The 17934-nt window shown below is 44.6% G+C and overlaps 1 pseudogene; it reads left to right on the top strand.

The window, feature by feature from the left end:
• The window catches only part of LOC112069510 (tetraspanin-17-like), a 44037-nt pseudogene extending 30050 nt beyond the window's left edge, over window positions 1-13987 (top strand).
• The last annotated feature ends 3947 nt before the right edge of the window (window positions 13988-17934 follow it).

The raw sequence follows: 17934 nt of genomic DNA, 5'->3' as shown, positions 1-17934 counted from the left end.
TAACCCTTCTGCTCTGCTATCCACACCTCTTTGGGTGTTTGCAGTTCAGTAACTTTAACCTTTAGCGTCTTCATTTAGGCTATTACTTTAGAGGAGGGAAGAGGAGAGGGAGGGACAGTGCTAGTTTGATTCCAAATAACTCTGTCTTCGGGCAGTTGATGGGCTCCATGGCTGGCCAGCCCTACAGAAGAGGGGAAAGGAAGTGGATGGGTCCGTGCTGGTCCACGCCTACAGAAGAGGGAAGGGAAGTGAATGGCTCTCGGCTGGCCCAGCACTAAGCAGAGCAGGAAAGGGGAAGTGATGGCTCACTTGGCTGGATCTACAGACCTACAGGAGCTGATGTGGGCTTTTTCGGTCTTGTGAGAGGACTTTTAATACCCTCTATGCATTAACGTAACCTGCTGTTTTCCTCAACTTTTACAGTAAATGGATGAAACAAAAAGGCTGGGCATGCATCAACGCTGCTTGCAGTCAGTCATTGCAGTCAAGTTCAGTTAGGTCTGCCGGGCATCTCAACGCTTGCTTCCAGTCAGTCAGTCAGTCAGTCAGCCTGGGGCACTCAACGCTGCTCCAGTCAGGTGCAGTTTCAGGGCCCTGGGGCATCTCAACACTGCTTCCAGTCAGGCAGTCAGTAGGCCTGGGCGATCTCAACCTGCTTCCAGTCAGGCAGTCAGGCCTGGGGCATCTCAACGCTGCTTCCAGTTCAGTCAGTTAGGCCTGGGGCATCTCAACGCTGCTGTCCGAGTCAAGTCCAGTTCAGCGGCCTGGGCATTCTCAAACGCTGCTTCCTCAGTCAGTCAGGCCTGGGGCATCTCAACGCTGCTTCAGTCAGTCAGGTTAGGCCTGGGGCATCTCAACGCTGCTTCCTAGTCAGTCAGTCAGGCCTGGGGCATCTCAACGCTGCTTCAGTCAGTCAGTTAGGCCTGGGGCATCTCAACGCTGCTTCCAGCAGTCAGTCAGTTAGGCCTGGGGCATCTCAACGCTGCTTCCAGTCAGTCAGTTTAGGCTCCGGGGCATCTCAACGCTGCTCTTCAGTCAGTCAGTACTGGGGCATCTCAACGCTGCTTCTCAGTCAGTCAGTCAGGCCTGGGCATCTCAACGCTGCTTCCAGTCAGTCAGTCAGGCCTGGGGGCATCTCAACGATGCTTCCAGTCAGTCAAGTCAGGCCTGGGGCATCTCAACGCTGCTTCCAGTCAGTCAGTCTAGGGCCTGGGGCATCTCAACGCTGCTTCCAGTCAGTCAGTCAGGCCTGGGGCATCTCAACCGCTGCTTCTAGTCAGCTCAGTCAGGCCGTGGGGCATCTCAACGCTGCTTCCAGTCAGTCAGTCAGGCCTGGGGCATCCTCAACGCTGCCCTTGGGTTACAGCCAGTCAGTCAGTCTACAAATGTACCTATTCGGGACAACATAGCTAATACAGTATTATAGATGTGCTGTTTTAAGTTACAGACATGCCAGAACAGCCTTGTAGATGGTGAAATGTTTGTATGTTCTATTTTATCACATGTTTCATTCTCTCTCTGTTCTACGGTCTCAGTGTTCCTGGGTCTGATCTTCTTCTGAGCTGACAGCAGGCATCTGTTCTTGATGTTTCTCTCTCTGTGTCTAGGTTTCAGTGTTCCTGGGTCTGATCTTCTTCTTGGAGCTGACAGCAGGCATCCTGTTTCTGATGTCTCTCTCTTGTTTTCTAGTTCTCAGTGTTCCTGGGCCTGATCTTCTTCTTGGAGCTGACAGCAGGCATCCTGGCCTTTGTGTTAAAGACTGGATCACAAGACCAGCTCAACTTCTTCATCAAACAATCAAGTACAACACGAGGCAATTAACTTGCGCGACGACATCAGACCTGCAGAACCAGTACCAGATCGTAGTTACTTCACACAGATAGAGTATGAGCAGATCATATTCATAAGTACTAGCTGTTATAGAGTCAACACCGGTATATGTCGAGTAGTACTAGATGGTATTTAGTTAACACAGGTATATGTAGTAGTACTAGATGTTATAGAGTTAACACAGGAATATGTGGAGTATGTACTAGATGTTATGAGAGTCAAACACAGGAATATTGTCAGTAGTACTAGATATGTTATAGAGTCAACACAGGAATATGTCAGTAGTACTAGATTGATTATATAGTCACACAGGGGATATGTCAGTAGTACTAGATGTTATAGCGGTTAACACAGGATGATGTGAGAGTAGTATACTAGATGGTATATAGTTAACACAGGAGATATGTGATAGGAAAAGTGATAGGTGAAAACCTCAGTCAATGGAAACAATTGGATCAGTGCGTGTCCGTTGTGTGGTGATGTCTTTAATGGGACAGCGGCTGTCTAATCTATTTCTTGCCATTTATCTTTTGCGTATATTTCTGATAATCTGTACTGTACAGTGAAGCATGATACAAATCAAACTGTTATTTGTAACCTTACTGACGCCGAATACAAACAAGTGTAGACCTTATGCTGTTGAAATACGCTGAAATACAACAAGTGTAGACCTTACTGTATAAACACTGAATACAACCAAGTGTAGACCTTACTGTAAAACGCCAGAATACCAACAAGTGTAGACCTACTGTAAAACCTGGAATACAACAAAAGTGTAGGACCTTACTGTAAAACGACCGAATACAAACAAGTGTAGACCTTACTGTAAAACGACTGAATACAACAAGTGTAGACCTTACTGTTTAAAACGCTGAATACAACAAGTTAGACCTACTTGAAACGCTGAATACAACAAGTGTAGACCTTACTGTAAAACGCCGAATACAACAAGTGTAGACCTTACTGTAAAACGCCGAATACAACAAGTGTAGACCTTACTGTAAAACGCTGAATACAACAAGTGTAGACCTTACTGTAAAACGCTGAATACAACAAGTGTAGACCTTACTGTGAAATACTTACTTACAAGCCCCTAACCAACAGTGCAGTTGAAGAAGAGTTAAAAAAAATATTTACTAAATAAACTAAAGTWAAAAAAATAAGTCTCCACAATAAATAGGCTATATGCAGGGGGTATCTGTAACGAGTCAGTGTGTGGGGGGTACATGTTAGTTGAGGTAATTTGTACATGTAGGTGGGGGTGAAGTAACTATGCATAAATAATAAACCAGATGGGGGGGGTGGGTTCAGTCAATGTAATAGTCCGGAGGTCATTTGAATAATTGTTCAGCAGTCTTATTGGCTTGGGGTTAGAAGCTGTCTTGTACCTTTTAGCTGGACTGTACAGGCAACAAAAAAAGATATATATTTTTAACCAGGCAAGTCAGTTAAGAACAAATTCTTATTTACAATGACGGCTTACCCCCGGCCAAACCWGGACGATGCTGGGCCAATTGTGCGCCGCCCTYTGGGACTCCCAATCACGGCCGGATGTGATGCAGCCTGGATTTGAACCAGCTGCTGCGGTGACGCCTCTTGCACTGAGATGCAGTGTCTTAGACCACTGCGCTACTCGGGAGCCCAACATGTCTTGTACCTTTAACTGTACTGTACAGGCAACATATCCTGTACCTTTAACTGTACTGTTAAGGCAACATATCCGTACCTTTAACTGTACTGTAACTGGCAACAATTCCTGTACCTTTAATGTGATCTGTACAGGCAACATATCCAGCTACCTTAACTGTACTGTACTGGCAACATATCCTGTACCTTTAACTGTACTGTACAGGCACATTGCTCGTACCTCAACTGTAGCTGTACAGGCAACATGTCTCGTACCTTCAACTGTACTGTACAGGCAACATGTCCTGTACCTTAACTGTACTGACAGGCAGCTAGTGCCTTAAACCCTGATTGGATAACTGGACAAATACTGAAGCCAACCACGCCAGCCTCTTTATCATAGCAGACTTGGTTGTAGAAAGACTTTATAAAGGCTCAAAGATGCTTATAACATGTAATAAGCCTTATACCTGCTGTGTGGTGGTGTGTGTGTGTGTGTGTGCGTGGCGGTGTGTGTGCGTGTCGCGTGCGCGGGTGTGCGTGTGTGCGTGTGTGTGTGTGTTCATGTTCTAGTGGTCGTGCTGTGGAGCCCACGGTCCTAATGACTGGAACCTGAATATCTACTTCAACTGCACGGAGTTTAACCCCATAGAGAGCGCTGTGGCGTCCCCTCTCCTGCTGCGTCAAAGACCCTGCCGTAAGATGCCTTACTGGGCTATAGAACTACATTATAACCTCAGACTTAAGACCCTGCCGTAAGATGCCTTACTGGGCTATAGAACTACATTATAAACCTCAGACTTCATTCAGTTTAACACATGAACATATTCTACAGACCCTAATGGAAGACCCACATTCTTCTATTCTCATGATAGTTTTGCTTTCATTCGTCAGGAAGAACGTCCTTAACACACAGTGTGGCTACGACGTCAGACTTCAAGGGGTTGGTATTCTCTGTGATTTCCAATCAGACACAATCAGTCTTTAAAATCATGCTGGCCATTATCCAGAGAGAGAGAGGCGGCGGACATTCAACCTTTCCTCTGAACATCTAGCCAGGCATGTAGTTAGGGTAAGTAGCTAGCTAGCTAGCGTTCAGGCTCGTCTCCTCTGTCCTCCTCTCTTCCTAGCTAGCTAGCGTTCAGGCTCCTCTCCTCTGTTCTCCTCTCTTCCTAGCTAGCTAGCGTTCAGGCTCTCTCCTCTGTCCCATCTCTTCCTAGCTAGCTAGCGTTCAGGCTCGTCTCCTCTGTCCTCCTCTCCTCCTAGCTAGCTAGCGTTCAGGCTCCTCCTCTGTTTCCTCTCTCTAGCTAGCTAGCGTTCAGGCTCCTCTCCTCTGTCTCCTCTCTTCCCAGCTAGCTAGCGTTCAGGCTCCCTCTCTGTCCTCTCTCTCTTAGCTGCTAACGTTCAGACTCTCTCCTCTGTCCTCCTCTCTTCCCAGCTAGCTAGCGTTCAGGCTCCTCTCCTCTGGCTCCTCTTTCCTAGCTAGCTAGCGTTCAGGCTCCTCTCCTCTGTCCTCCTCTCTTCCTAGCTAGCTAGCTTTGTGTTCAGGCTCCTCTCCTCTGCCTCCTCTCTTCCTAGCTAGCTAGCGTTCAGGCTCCTCTTCCTTGGTCCTCCTCTCTCTCCTAGCTAGCTAGTGTCAGGCTCCTCTCCTCTGTCCTCCTGTCTTCCTTAATAACAGTGTGTTCTCCTAACAGTGCTGATTAGACTCCAGTTATAGCCCAGGGAAGCCTCACAGCACTACGCTCTCCTGGGAAGCCTCACAGCACTACGCTATAATTGGGATTCAGTGGGTTATGCCTCCTCGTGTGTGTGGGTGTTGTGGGGTGTGGGGTGTGTGGTGGGGGGGGTGTGGGTGGGGTTGGTGTGCACTCATACAGCTCTCAACCAGAGCACTTATGCTATGCTGTACTAGTTGCTATGCGTACTGTGCTATGCGTACTGTTGCATGCGTACTGTTGGCTATGCGTACTGTTGCTATGCGTACTGTTATGTAGCGAAGCCCCCCCCCCCATTTGATAGTTTCTAAGGTTGTAGGCTGCACAGGCTTGTAGGCTTGCTGTGAAAATCTATTGAAACAAGCTGTGAGCTGTACTTTGTTTGTGGAGTGTTTCGGGGGTGGGGGGGAGAGGCGAAAGAGGAAGAGAATAGCAGAGATCAAGAAAGTAAACACAAAATGAATGGAATTTGCTCAGGGTAAGTTCACTGTCACCATCGGGAACATTTCATTGGACGGCCCAGGGATTCCGTTACCTCCATTGGTGGAGAGTTGGTTTCCAGGTTTTAGCTTTGGAACAGGGAATCCTTGGTGGAGTGGGAGTGTCTCTGTTGAGAGACAAAGACAGGCTTTGTGGGAGAGGCCTCTTTGTTGCTGGAACTGAACAGGACCTTCAGTAGACTTCATATGGCAACGGAACAAAAGACGCAGCTTAACACAGTGTGAACACACAACACAGCTTCATCCACAGTAAACACACACACACACAGCTTCATCCACAGTGTAAACACACACACACACAGCTTCATCCCAGTGTAAACACACACACACAGCTTCATCCACAGTGTAACACACACACACACAGCTTCATCCACAGTGTAAACACACACACACAGCTTCATCCACAGTGTAAACACACACACACAGCTTCATCCACAGGTAAAACACACACACACACAGACTTCATCCACAGTGTAAACACACACACACACAGCTTCATCCACAGTTAACACACACACCACAGCTCACCACAGTTAACACACACACACGGTCATCCCACATGTAAACACACACACACAGCTTCATCCAGAGTGTACACACACATAAGTCATCCAGAGGTTACACACACACACAGCTTCATCCACAGTGTACACACACACAGCTTCATCCACAGTGTACACACACACACAAGCTTCATCACAGTGTACACACACAAACACACACACACCACACACACAACACACACACACACACACACACACCACACCACACACCACACAGCTTCATCCACAGGTACACACACACACACAGCTTCATCCACGTGTACACACGCACACACACAGCTTCATCCAGTTTTACACACACACACACACACAGCTTCATCCAGTGTACACACACAACACCCTTCATCCACAGTTCACACACCACACACACACACCACACACACACACACACCACACACACCTTCATCCACAGTGTACACACACTAGGGCTGTCCCGACCAACCAAAATCATGGTGACCGAGAGTCGCTCGTTCTTTTTCCATATATAGTCACAGCCATCTGATGCTTTAGCGAACTGTTTGATGAAACAATTAGACACACACATATGACAGAGGAGTCTGACCTCAATTGATTTGTGCCAGGCCGGGCTCAGACTTGCTGCGCGTTGTTACAAAAATGACAGCGAGTGACTGTGACTAGCGATGGAAGTATGAAGGTAGTTTTGTGCCTGACCATAATATTTTTTATACTTAAAATAGTTCCTTAGATAATTTAGCTATTGAATTAGAATCTAAGTTAGTCTCTCTATTTAAACTGTCAACATTTCCTCCTCTTTCCAACTGTCGTGATGTTCGGCTGCTAACCGCTAGATGTTCCGGAGCTAAACCGCTAGAGTTCCGGAACTAACCGCTATTAGAACTGTTCCGGAGGCTAACGCTAGATGTTCCGGAGGCTAAACCGCTAGATGTCCGTGAGCTAAACCGCTAGATGTCCGAAGCTAAACGCTGATGTATGCCTTCCGGAAGCTAAACCGCTAGATGTTCCGGGCTAACCGCTAGATGTTCCGGAGGTAAACGCTAGATGTTCCGAGGCTAAACCGTCTAGATGTTCCGGAGGCTAACGCTAGAGTTCCGGAGGCTAAACCGCTAGAGTCCCGGGTAAACCGCTCGATGTTCCCGGAAGCTAAACGCTAGATGTTCCCGGAAGCTAAACCGCTAGATGTTCCCGGAAGCTAAACCGCTAGATGTTCCGGAAGCTAACCGCTAGATGTTCCGGAAGCTAAACCGCTAGATGTTCCGGAGGCTAAACCGCTAGATGTTCGGAGCTAAACCCTAGATGTTCCGGAGGCTAACCGCTAGATGTTCCGGAGGTAAACCGCGAGATTTCGGAGGCTAAACCGCGAGATGTTCCGGAGGCTAAACCGCGAGATGTTCCGCGGGCTAAACCGCTAGATGTTTCCGGAGGCTAACGCTAATCAGTAGCATGTTCCGGAGGCTAAACAGCGAGTCGGAGGCTAACAGCGAGATGTTCCGGAGGCTAAACCAGCGAGATGTTCCGGAGGCTAAACCAGCTGAGATGTTTCCGGAAGCTAAACACGAGATTTCGGAAGCTCAGCGAGATGTTCCGGAAGGCTAAACCGCTAGATGTTCCGGAAGCTAAACCGCGAGATGTTCCGCGGAAGCTTAAACCGCGAGATGTTCCGGAAGCTAAACCGCGAGATGTTCCGGAGGCTAAACGCTAGAATGTTCCGGAGGCTAAACCGCTAGATGTTCCGGAGGCGCAAACGCTAGATGTTCCGGAGGCTAAACGCGTAGATGTTCCGGGAGGCTAAACCGCTAGATGTTCCGGAGGCTAAACCGCTAGATGTCCGGAAGCCTAAACAGCGAGATGTTCGGAAGCTAAACCGTAGATGTTCCGGAAGCTAAACCGCGAGTGTTCCGGAAGCTAAACCGCGAGATGTTCCGGAGGCTAAACCGCTAGATGTTCCGGAGGCTAAACCGCTAGATGTTCCGGAGGCTAAACCGCTAGATGTTCCGGAAGCTAAACCGCTAGATTTCCGGAGGCTAAACCGCTAGATGTTCCGGCGGCTAAACCGCTAGATGTTGCGAGCGCTAAACCGCTAGATTGTTCCGGAGGGTAAACCGCTAGATGTTCCCGGAAGCTACAACGCTAGATGTTCCGGAGCTAAACGCTAGATGTTCCGGAGGCTAACCGCTAGATGTTCCGGAGGCTAAACCGCTAGATGTTCCGGAGGCTAAACCGCTAGATGTTCCGGAGGCTAAACCGCTAGAAGTTCCGGAGGCTAAAACCGCTAGATGTTCCGGAGGCTAAACCGCGAGATGTTCCGAGGCTAAACCGCGAGATGTTCCGGAGGCTAAACCGCTTGATGTTCCGGAGGCTAAACCGCTTGATGTTCCGGAGGCTAAACCGCTAGATGTTCCGGAGGCCTAAACCGCTTGATGTTCCGGAGGCTAAACCGCTTGATGTTCCGGAGGGCTAAACCGCTCTGATGTTCCGGAGGCTAAACCGCTTAGATGTCCGGAGGCTAAACGCTAGAGTTCCGAGCTAAACCGCTTGATGTTCCGGAGGCTAAACCGCTAGATGTTCCGGAGGCTAAACCGCTTGATGTTCCGGAGGCTAAAACGTTTGATGTTCCGGAGGCAAACGCTAGATGTTCGGAGGCTAAACCGCTAGATTTCCCGGAAGCTAAACCGCTGATGTTCCGGGGCTAAACCGGCTAGATGTTCCGGAGGCAAACCGCTAGATGTTCCGGAAAGCTAAACCGCTAGATGTTCGGAGGCTAAACCGCTAGATGTCCGGAGGCCTAAACCGCTAGATGTCCGGAGGCTAAACCGGCTAGATGTGTCCGGAGGCAAACCGCTAGATGTCCGGAGCTAATAGCCGCTAAGATGTTCCGGAGGCTAAACGCTAGATGTTCCGGGGCTAAACCGCTAGATGTTCCGGAGGCTAAACCGCTAGATGTTCCGGAGGCTAAACCGCTAGATGTTCCCGGAGAGCTAAACCGCTAGATGTTCCGGAGGCTAAAACGCTAGAATGTTCCGGAGGCTAAACCGCTAGATGTTTCCGGAGGTCCTAAACACGCAGATGTTCCGGAGGCTAAACCGCATAGATGTTCCGAGAGGCTAAACCGCTAGATGTTCCGGAGGCTAAACCGCTAGATGTATTTCGGAGGCTAAACCGCGAGATGTTCCGGAGGCTAACCGCCGAGATGTTCCGGAGGCTAAACCGCTGTATGTTCCGGGGCTAAACGTTGATGTTCCGGAGGCTAAACCGCTAGATGTCCGGAGCCTAAACCGCTGATGTCGGAGGCTAAACCGCTTATGTTCCGGAGGCTAAACCGCTTGATGTTCCGGAGCTAAACCCTAGATGTTCCGGAGCTAACGCTAGTAGTTCCCGAAGCTAACCGCTTGATGTTCGCTACCGAGTGTTCCGGAGGCTAAAACCGCTGAGTGTTCCGGAGGCTAAACCGCTGATGTTCGGAGGCTAAACCTAGATGTCCGAGCTAACGCTAGATGTTCCGGAAGCTAAAACGCTTGATGTTCCGGAGCTAACCGCTAGATGTCGGAGCTAAACGCTAGATGTTCCCGGAAGCTAAACCGCTAGATGTTCCGGAGGCTAAACCGCTAGATGTTCCGGAGGCTAAACCGCTAGATGTTCCGGAAGCTAAACGCGAGATGTTCCGGAGGCTAAACCGCTAGATGTTCCGGAAGCTAAACCGCGAGATGTGCAGGGGATGTTAGAAGCACTAGGCTACAGGCTATGGCACTTGATATTTCAATTATTTTATACAATGCCATGTTTTCCCTTTCTTGCTAGTGAATAAATGTCTTGTTTTAAAAGAGGTTGGATGTGTCTGACTATTCATGAATTAGTCAACAAGGTTGCTCTGGCTCTGTGGCCTATAATGGGCTAATGTTGTTGTCAAATGAACAATGCGCCAATCCTCTCCAACCTGGTATGGTATAATAAGATACGGAATATTTTCTTAATTTATGGATTAATCAATGCTGATAAATAGGCTATGGACATTTTTGTTTATACTTTTAATGATTGTCAATTTCATACTATGGCCAAGCTGTCTCTCTCCTCTCCATACTTTCCTTGTCAATTCATTATCTTATAGCCTACTTTCGGAAAGGTAGGCCATGTTTTTTTTTTTTAAATACGTTTTAAAGAAATTAGAAATATTTGCTCTTGTGTCTGACATACGCTGGTGGCTGTATTGACTGGAACTTTTGCAGGGGTTGTGGTGTGAGAGTTCGCTGATTCTCTTTATAGGCCTATTTGTCCATTCACAAGGTTTCCTAAAGTAGCCTGTCTGGACTCTCTCTAATAAGAATCATATGTTTATGTCATAATTTAATCTGGTTAAAAGGCCTGTTTTCAGTATCTTTAGGCTACGTTACTAAGGACAAATTAGTCATATATCTTTACTCTGTCATGCGCTAATATTATGTCTGTAGGAAAATGCGATAGATCCTCTCCAACCTGGCATTTCTTAATTCGTTATAACCTGAGTAATAATAATGAAATCTCATGATAAAAACAAAGTGTAATAGCTTGTTTCAAATAGGTTTTATTAAGAAGCATATCCATGTAAATAAGTGTATTAACAGAATTGTAACGTCCCCTTTTTGTTTTACACTGGGCTTTATAGGCCTAAGACAACAGTAACATACATTTAAACAAAATGGACACATTTTATTTATTTTTTATTTAACCTTTATTTAACTAGGCAAGTCAGTTAATTAAGAACAAATTCTTATTTACAATGACTGCCTAGGAACAGTTCCTATCTCAGAACGACAGATTTATACCTTGTCAGCACAGGGATTCGATCTAGTAACCTTTTGGTTACTGGCCCAACGCTCTAACCACTAGGCTACCTGCCGCCCCATACCAAAAATACATGAAAAGGGAACGAAAAGGAGAAACCAGTAACCAAATGGCACCCTATTCCCTTTTATAGTGCACTTATTTCAACTAGGTCCCATAGGAAACAGGGTGCCATCTGGGAGACATCTGGTATTTGTTATCCTTCGTGTTCTATCAGTCGTAGTCAATGGCCAGTGGTCTGGTTTGGCTTGGTCTGGTTTGGTTTGGTTTGGTTTGGTTTGGCTTGGTCTGGTTTGGCTTGGTTTGGCTTGGTCTGGTTTGGCTTGGTTTGTTTTGGCTTGGTTTGGCTTGGTTTGGTCTGGTTTGGCTAACTCAATGTTAAAAAGGTTTTTCTCCAAACTGTTGGTTGGAGAAACACTGTATTTAAAACATGTATCCAATTTCCCCCTCCCAGGAGTTGGACCAGCAGAAATACATCTACACTAAGGGTTGTGTGGGCCAGTTTGAGAGGTGGCTTCAGGACAACCTGATCATTGTAGCTGGGATCTTTGTGGGCGTTGCACTTTTACAGGTAAGGAGGACTCCCAGAGACATTTATTTAACACATGTATTTTTAAAGAGTCAGCTTTTGCATGAATCAGATAAATAATGTCTGCATTTGACGTCACCATCATGGCTGGAAGTCAGGGTTTCCGTTAGCCGCCATTTACCGACTTTTGGCCCCAAAATAATGATATGAAAAGCAGATAAATAAAACTGTTGCCGGCCAAAATTACCCGACCAAAAGAAATCCCCAAATAATGCTTTTTATTATTTGATGGAAATGCCAGTCGATGGAAATACATTTGACCATCATGCTTATTAGTCTATAGGTTAATATGCATAATTTATTGGAATTAAATTGGCCTGTGTTGTATTTTTGTTATCTTGTATATTATTTGTTGACTTGTCCTTTTACTGGGTGAGTTTGCTGATTCTCTCTATAGGCCAATACAGTGCATTCAGAAAGTATTCAGACCTCTTGACTTTTTCCACATTTTGTTACGTTACAGCATTATTCTAAAATGGATTAAATAAAACATTGTCCTCATCAATCTACACACAAGACCCCGTAATGACAAAGCGAAAGCAGGTTTTTGTGCTCTGACATGCACTGTCAACTGTGGGACCTTATATGTGACAGGTGTGTGCCTTTCCAAATCATGTCCAATCAATTGCATTTACCACCGGTGGACTCCAATCAAGTTGTAGAAACATCTCAAGGATGATCAATTTCGAGTCTCATAGCGAAGGGTCTGAATACTTAAATGAGGTAAATAAGGTAAATAAGATATTTTTTATCAATTTGCAAAAACTTCTAGCCTCTTTCCACTTTTTCATTATGGAGTATTGTGATGTCATTATGGAGTATTGTGATGTCATTATGGAGTATTGTGATGTCATTATGGAGTATTGTGTATAGATTGATGAGGGGGAAAAAACAATTGAATCATTTTTAGAATAAGGGTGTAAAGCCAACAAATGTGTAAAAAGTGAAGGGGTCTGAATACTTTCCGAGTACAAGTACAGTACCAGTCAAAAGTTTGGACACACCTACTCCTTCCAGGATTTTTATTTATATGTACTATTTTCAACATTGTAAAATAATAATGAAGACATCAAAACAATGAAATAACACATATGGAATCATGTAGTAACCAAAAAAAAGTGTTAAACAAATCAAAATATATTTTATATTTGAGATTCTTCAAAGTATCCACCTTTTGCCTTGATGACAGCGTTGCACACTCGTGCTGACCAATAGGGAGACGTCTATGAGCTTGTGATTTGAAACAATCCACAGCATTTAAACAATGATGATCCTCGATTTATTTTTGTGGACGGAAGTGTTGTGAATGATTTTGTTTCTTTCTGTATAGACAGTAGTAATGATATCATTTTGGCCAATGTATTTCCATTTACTTCCCTATTGGATCCACCGCTCTGCCATTTTCTCATGTTCTATTGGTTTTCATACCAACTTTCTTTCATTGTCCAGAAGCCAAAGGCACAATCCTGGTCATATTAACAACCCGTCCTAGTTGTTGCCTGGTAACAACCCGTCCTAGTTGTTGCCCGGTAATAACCCGTCTTAGTTGTTGCCCGGTAACAACCCGTCCTAGTTGTTGCCCGGTAACAACCCGTCCTAGTTGTTGCCCGGTAACAACCCGTCCTAGTTGTTGCCCGGTAACAACCCGTCCTAGTTGTTGCCTCAGAGATGTCTATCTCTGTCACATATGGAACCTCTATCAGGTGTGCTGTTTAGAATGCTGTTTTCCCTCGAATATCATTTTGGCAAATGTTTGAAAATGACGTTTTATTGGGCTGCTTCATTACATCATTTGCATATTCTCTTAAGAGGCATTACCATAATCGAAATGTGATTTTTCTGGCACTGTGGTTGGACGTCCTAATGGGTTATGCACCCACTGCATATGGGTCCGGTAAATTTTTCAAATGGCCGTTAAATTAAATTCTTCCCGGTCATGTTGTCCTGCACCACATTTTCCTAACGGAAACCCTGCTTGGAGTTTAGACTGTTTAGACTGACATCTGCTGGCGAGAATCATGATTACATCCTTTTCCTCGTGTGTCATTCAAAATCAGAGAACCTATGCTTCAGATGTCAGTTAGCTTTATGTCAGAGTCTGGCAGAGAGGAAATGTTTAGTTAGCTAACCTGTGATGTCATTTCCTGTTTAGATATTTGGGATCTGCCTGGCTCAGAACCTGGTGAGTGACGTCAAGGCCGTGAAGGCCAACTGGTGACCCCAGGACCCTGAGGGGGGAGGGAGTACTCTGACCTTTGACCCCGAACATCCAGCTCACCTCCCACTGAACCACTAAGAGATGAAAACACAAAGAGCTGTTTACCTCTGGACCTGCTGTTTACCTCTGGACCTGTTACAAATATACTAACCCAAACACACCACACACACACCACACACACACACACAACACACACAACACACACACACACACACACACACAACCACCAACACACACACACACACACACACACACACACACACACTGTTTATTACCACGCTGGCCTGGGGACTTCACATACACATGGACACACAGGGGACTCGTGTGGATGTCTAGCTCAACTGATCTGACTTGAGAAACTGGACTCTTTGTTGTTTACCCTTTGATTCCACTGGGTGTATTTACCTGCTCCGGGAAGATGCACCCATTGGCTGGTGGAGATGAAAGACTAAATAAACAGATAGAGGACCTGGCTGAAAGCTGAGAAGAGGAGAGATACAACTCTCTTCTTTTTATTCAGTCACGTATCAGTCTATTTCACCTGTTGTCACCTCAACCCTATTACCACTAGGATTTCAAAACAGCCCTTCAGAAAAGGCCTTTCAGAGCTGCTTGTTAGATACCTTCTATGCTATCCCACGTGTACAGCCTTTCTGTTTCGTGTACAGTATAGAGTGGGCTGCCGACTGACCTACTGGCTGTCTGACAGGGTGGCATTGCTTCCGTTATACTATGACCACTAAAAGACATTAAGCGCTCTTCGTGTTATGGTAAAATTCTGAAAATTCACAAGAGGGCAAGTCTGGAGTTAGCAAGGCCTTGCTACGGATGTGTGTCTTTAACCAGCTGTTTTTGAACAGTATGTTTTAACATAAATATATTCTTTTTTTCTTCTGTCTGTCGATGTTTTGAGTTTAATCAAACAGACAGACATATGGAGAGAGGATTTTTCTCCCCCAGAATCCCTGAAGCACAGGGGATAGTAGGCCTTTTACTTGATCTAACCTTTAACCTTATACTAACGTTAAATCTACGTTGTACTGACGTCGAGTCTACGTTGTACTGACGTCGGTTTGATGTGTTTATTCTGTCTCTCTTCTGGTCTCCCACCACTAGCTTTTGGAAGCTTGAATTACATGACACCCTAGTTGTTATTCTGATCTGTCTGATCTCTTTTATGGATTTGTACTTTTCTCCTTTCTTAGTTTTTTCTCCTAGTGTTTGTGTCTGTCTGTCTGTCTGTCTTAGTTGGACTGGTTTTTAACTTGTTTGTATAGAATAACAAATACTTGTTTAATATCTTCATATATAAATAGTAACAGATGTTCTCAATATAACATGAATGCTGCTGTATCATTGTAACTTCTTAGAGGATTGATATTAGTAAGTAGACTGTCCGGTACATTTCCCATGTTTCCCAGAAATCCTGCTTGTAGGATACCGTATTTTCCTGTTTATTCCTTCCTGATTTCTGGGAACTCTTCCACAACCAGGATTTCTGGAAATCTGGGAATTTTGGGGAAAAGTGAACAAAATGTTTCAACTCTATTGGTCTGTTATTTGTAACCAGGTCTAAAGCTTACATGGTGAAATGGAAATGCCATATATTACTATTCTGATCTTTATTATAACAGATAAAGTGGTGGTCGTGCCATATAAGTGTTTGTTTACTTGCGTATTACCTTGTCAATACAGAGTTTACACTTTCAGCATACCAGTACATTTTAAGCACATTATCAGATTTGTAGCAGTAGTTTGAATTGAATTGAATTGTCTTTATTGGGATTTGGGGATTTTTTTTTTTTTTTTTGGTCTGGCATGAAGACATTCCCCTGCGGCTTCTGTCTGGCCGCCCCAAAATGTCAGCTCTTGTACACAGTTATTGCTCCAATCGTTAAGGTCCCTTTAGATATACTTTACCACTGTCTCGGTCTTCCTGCGGTGTGTACAAGGCCTATGTGTCGGAGCTGCAGTGTTACTCCTCCTGGGGGAATCCTTCCTGGTTGGGCTGCTGTTGTCATAACAGGCTTCTAGCTGTATTATCATTTACTTCCTGTTTGTCAGAGGACTCTATGTCCCACTCTTTAATGCTGTAGTTCAGCACTATGGGCTCCGGTTGTTTGCGACGACCGCTTTACTGTCGTTCGTCAAGTAGCCTTGAACGATGGTTTGCCTGAATATGAGAGATACCACTTAGTGTCAGGCCAGGTTTTTATGCAAAAAAAAWWWATAAAAAATAAATAAAAGATTATTCTGACGTTAGAACAGGATATTTGTTTTAAAGGTCCAATTCAGCTGTTTTTATCTCTTGTCAAATAAGTTCTGGGTATCAATTAAATACCTTACTGTGATTTGTTTTTCATTAAAATTGTAAAAAAAAAATATATATATATATATTATATATATAAAAAAAAAAAAATGCTTCTTAGCAAAGAGCAATTTCTCAAGCAAGAATTTTGCTAGGACTGTCTGGGAATGGTCTGAGTGGGGAGGGGGAAACCGAAAACTAGCTGTTTATTGGCAGAGAGGTTTGGAACTCCTTCTTATTGGTCACCAGGCAGGCCAAAACGCCATCCCACCAAAACAGGCTCTTTTACTGCACTGGGCCTTTCAGTTCATTTTAAATTATGCTTTCGTTTTTTTTTGGGGGGGGGGGGTTTACCAGCCATAGGTTGCTGAATTAGTTTTGTTTTGCTTTGTCATTTTGATCATGATGGCCTTGCGACATGATACCTTGTGATGTTTCATATTTTCTCCTAGGTTTGTGTCCCAAAATCACACTATTCAATATTACAGTTTGCCTGACCACTCCTCCTGATTTGAATTCCGCTGTTCTATCGATCGCTCCATACAACAGTCTGAACCTGCACCAGTCGTTTGTACTGATGTCAAACATTCTGTTATTTATTATTCGTGTAGGCCAACTCTGGTCCAACCCATCGATTTCTTGGACCAATCAGAATGGTTTGCATTTATGAAGTCGTCGGGGAGGAAGCAAATCCAGACTCTTGGTGGAGAAGAAACCTTAGTGGGCCTGGCATCTGTCCGGAGCCATGTGTAGCCTCTAGTCAAAAATAGTGCACTATATAGGGATTAGGGTGCTATTTCGGACACACCCTTCTCTCCCTAAGATAGATGACATCATTCCAGAGGGGGGGGAAGAGCCTCCTGCATATCATGAATGTATACCTATGGATGAATCTCAATTGTATTTCCTTCCATACTCTCCTTGCCTCCTTCTCCAGTCAGAAACACATTGAAGGAGGGGTTCCAAGGGGAAGATTGAGATTCACCCTGTCTGTTACCATCTGTTACTAAGACCTGTTCCAATGCATTTCATCCTACCATGTCATCACTACCCTTTAGCAGTGCAATGAATACACATCTGATGTGAAAATAAGAAATGTGAAAGAAAATACAACTAAGATCTGTTATGTTACATCATTAAAAACTTTAGCATTATTTCATATTTTGTACATGAAATCAAATAGTTACATTCCATTTTCAGGTGTTTGGTTTACTTCCTGTTGTACTTCCTGTGTACTTCCTGTGTATGTGCATTGTCATCTCAGAAAAAAAGGAATCTGCAAAATATATATATATTTTTTTACATTGACACATCGCTTCATTAGGGATTTGCTAGATTTCAAAGCACATCTGTACTGTCGGTCTACCCAAGTTCCTGCTGTCAGCTACAATCTTCTTCTCATTGATAATACTGATCTGTTATAGAGACACAACATTGTCTCCGTGTTTTAGGTTCACATCATACATCATACATGCATTCATCAATGATTTCTAATACATACTGGTGTCTGGTGTTTCACAGAACATGACTGAAGTATTTCTCTGTTTTATCAAATCAAAAGTATGTCTGTGGTTACTTACTGTTGTCATTAACTAACCTGTTTTGGTGGGGTATAAAAAATGTAAAAAAAGTTTATTTGTATTTTTTATCTCAAAGCCTTTAAGATATTTTCTTTACGTTCCCCACATAGCTTGTACACTTCCAGAGTCTACCTAATTTTTTTTAGAGAGGTGTCCTTTAAAAAGCTAGTGGTTGGARTTGTTCCGTCGCCTGTCAGAGAGACGCTGA

The sequence above is a fragment of the Salvelinus sp. IW2-2015 genome, unplaced genomic scaffold (assembly GCF_002910315.2).
Source record: "Salvelinus sp. IW2-2015 unplaced genomic scaffold, ASM291031v2 Un_scaffold1036, whole genome shotgun sequence".
In the NCBI taxonomy this organism is placed as follows: domain Eukaryota; kingdom Metazoa; phylum Chordata; class Actinopteri; order Salmoniformes; family Salmonidae; genus Salvelinus; species Salvelinus sp. IW2-2015.
The sequence above is the reverse complement of the archived record's forward strand: the minus strand, read 5'-3'. Positions and strand labels throughout refer to the sequence as shown.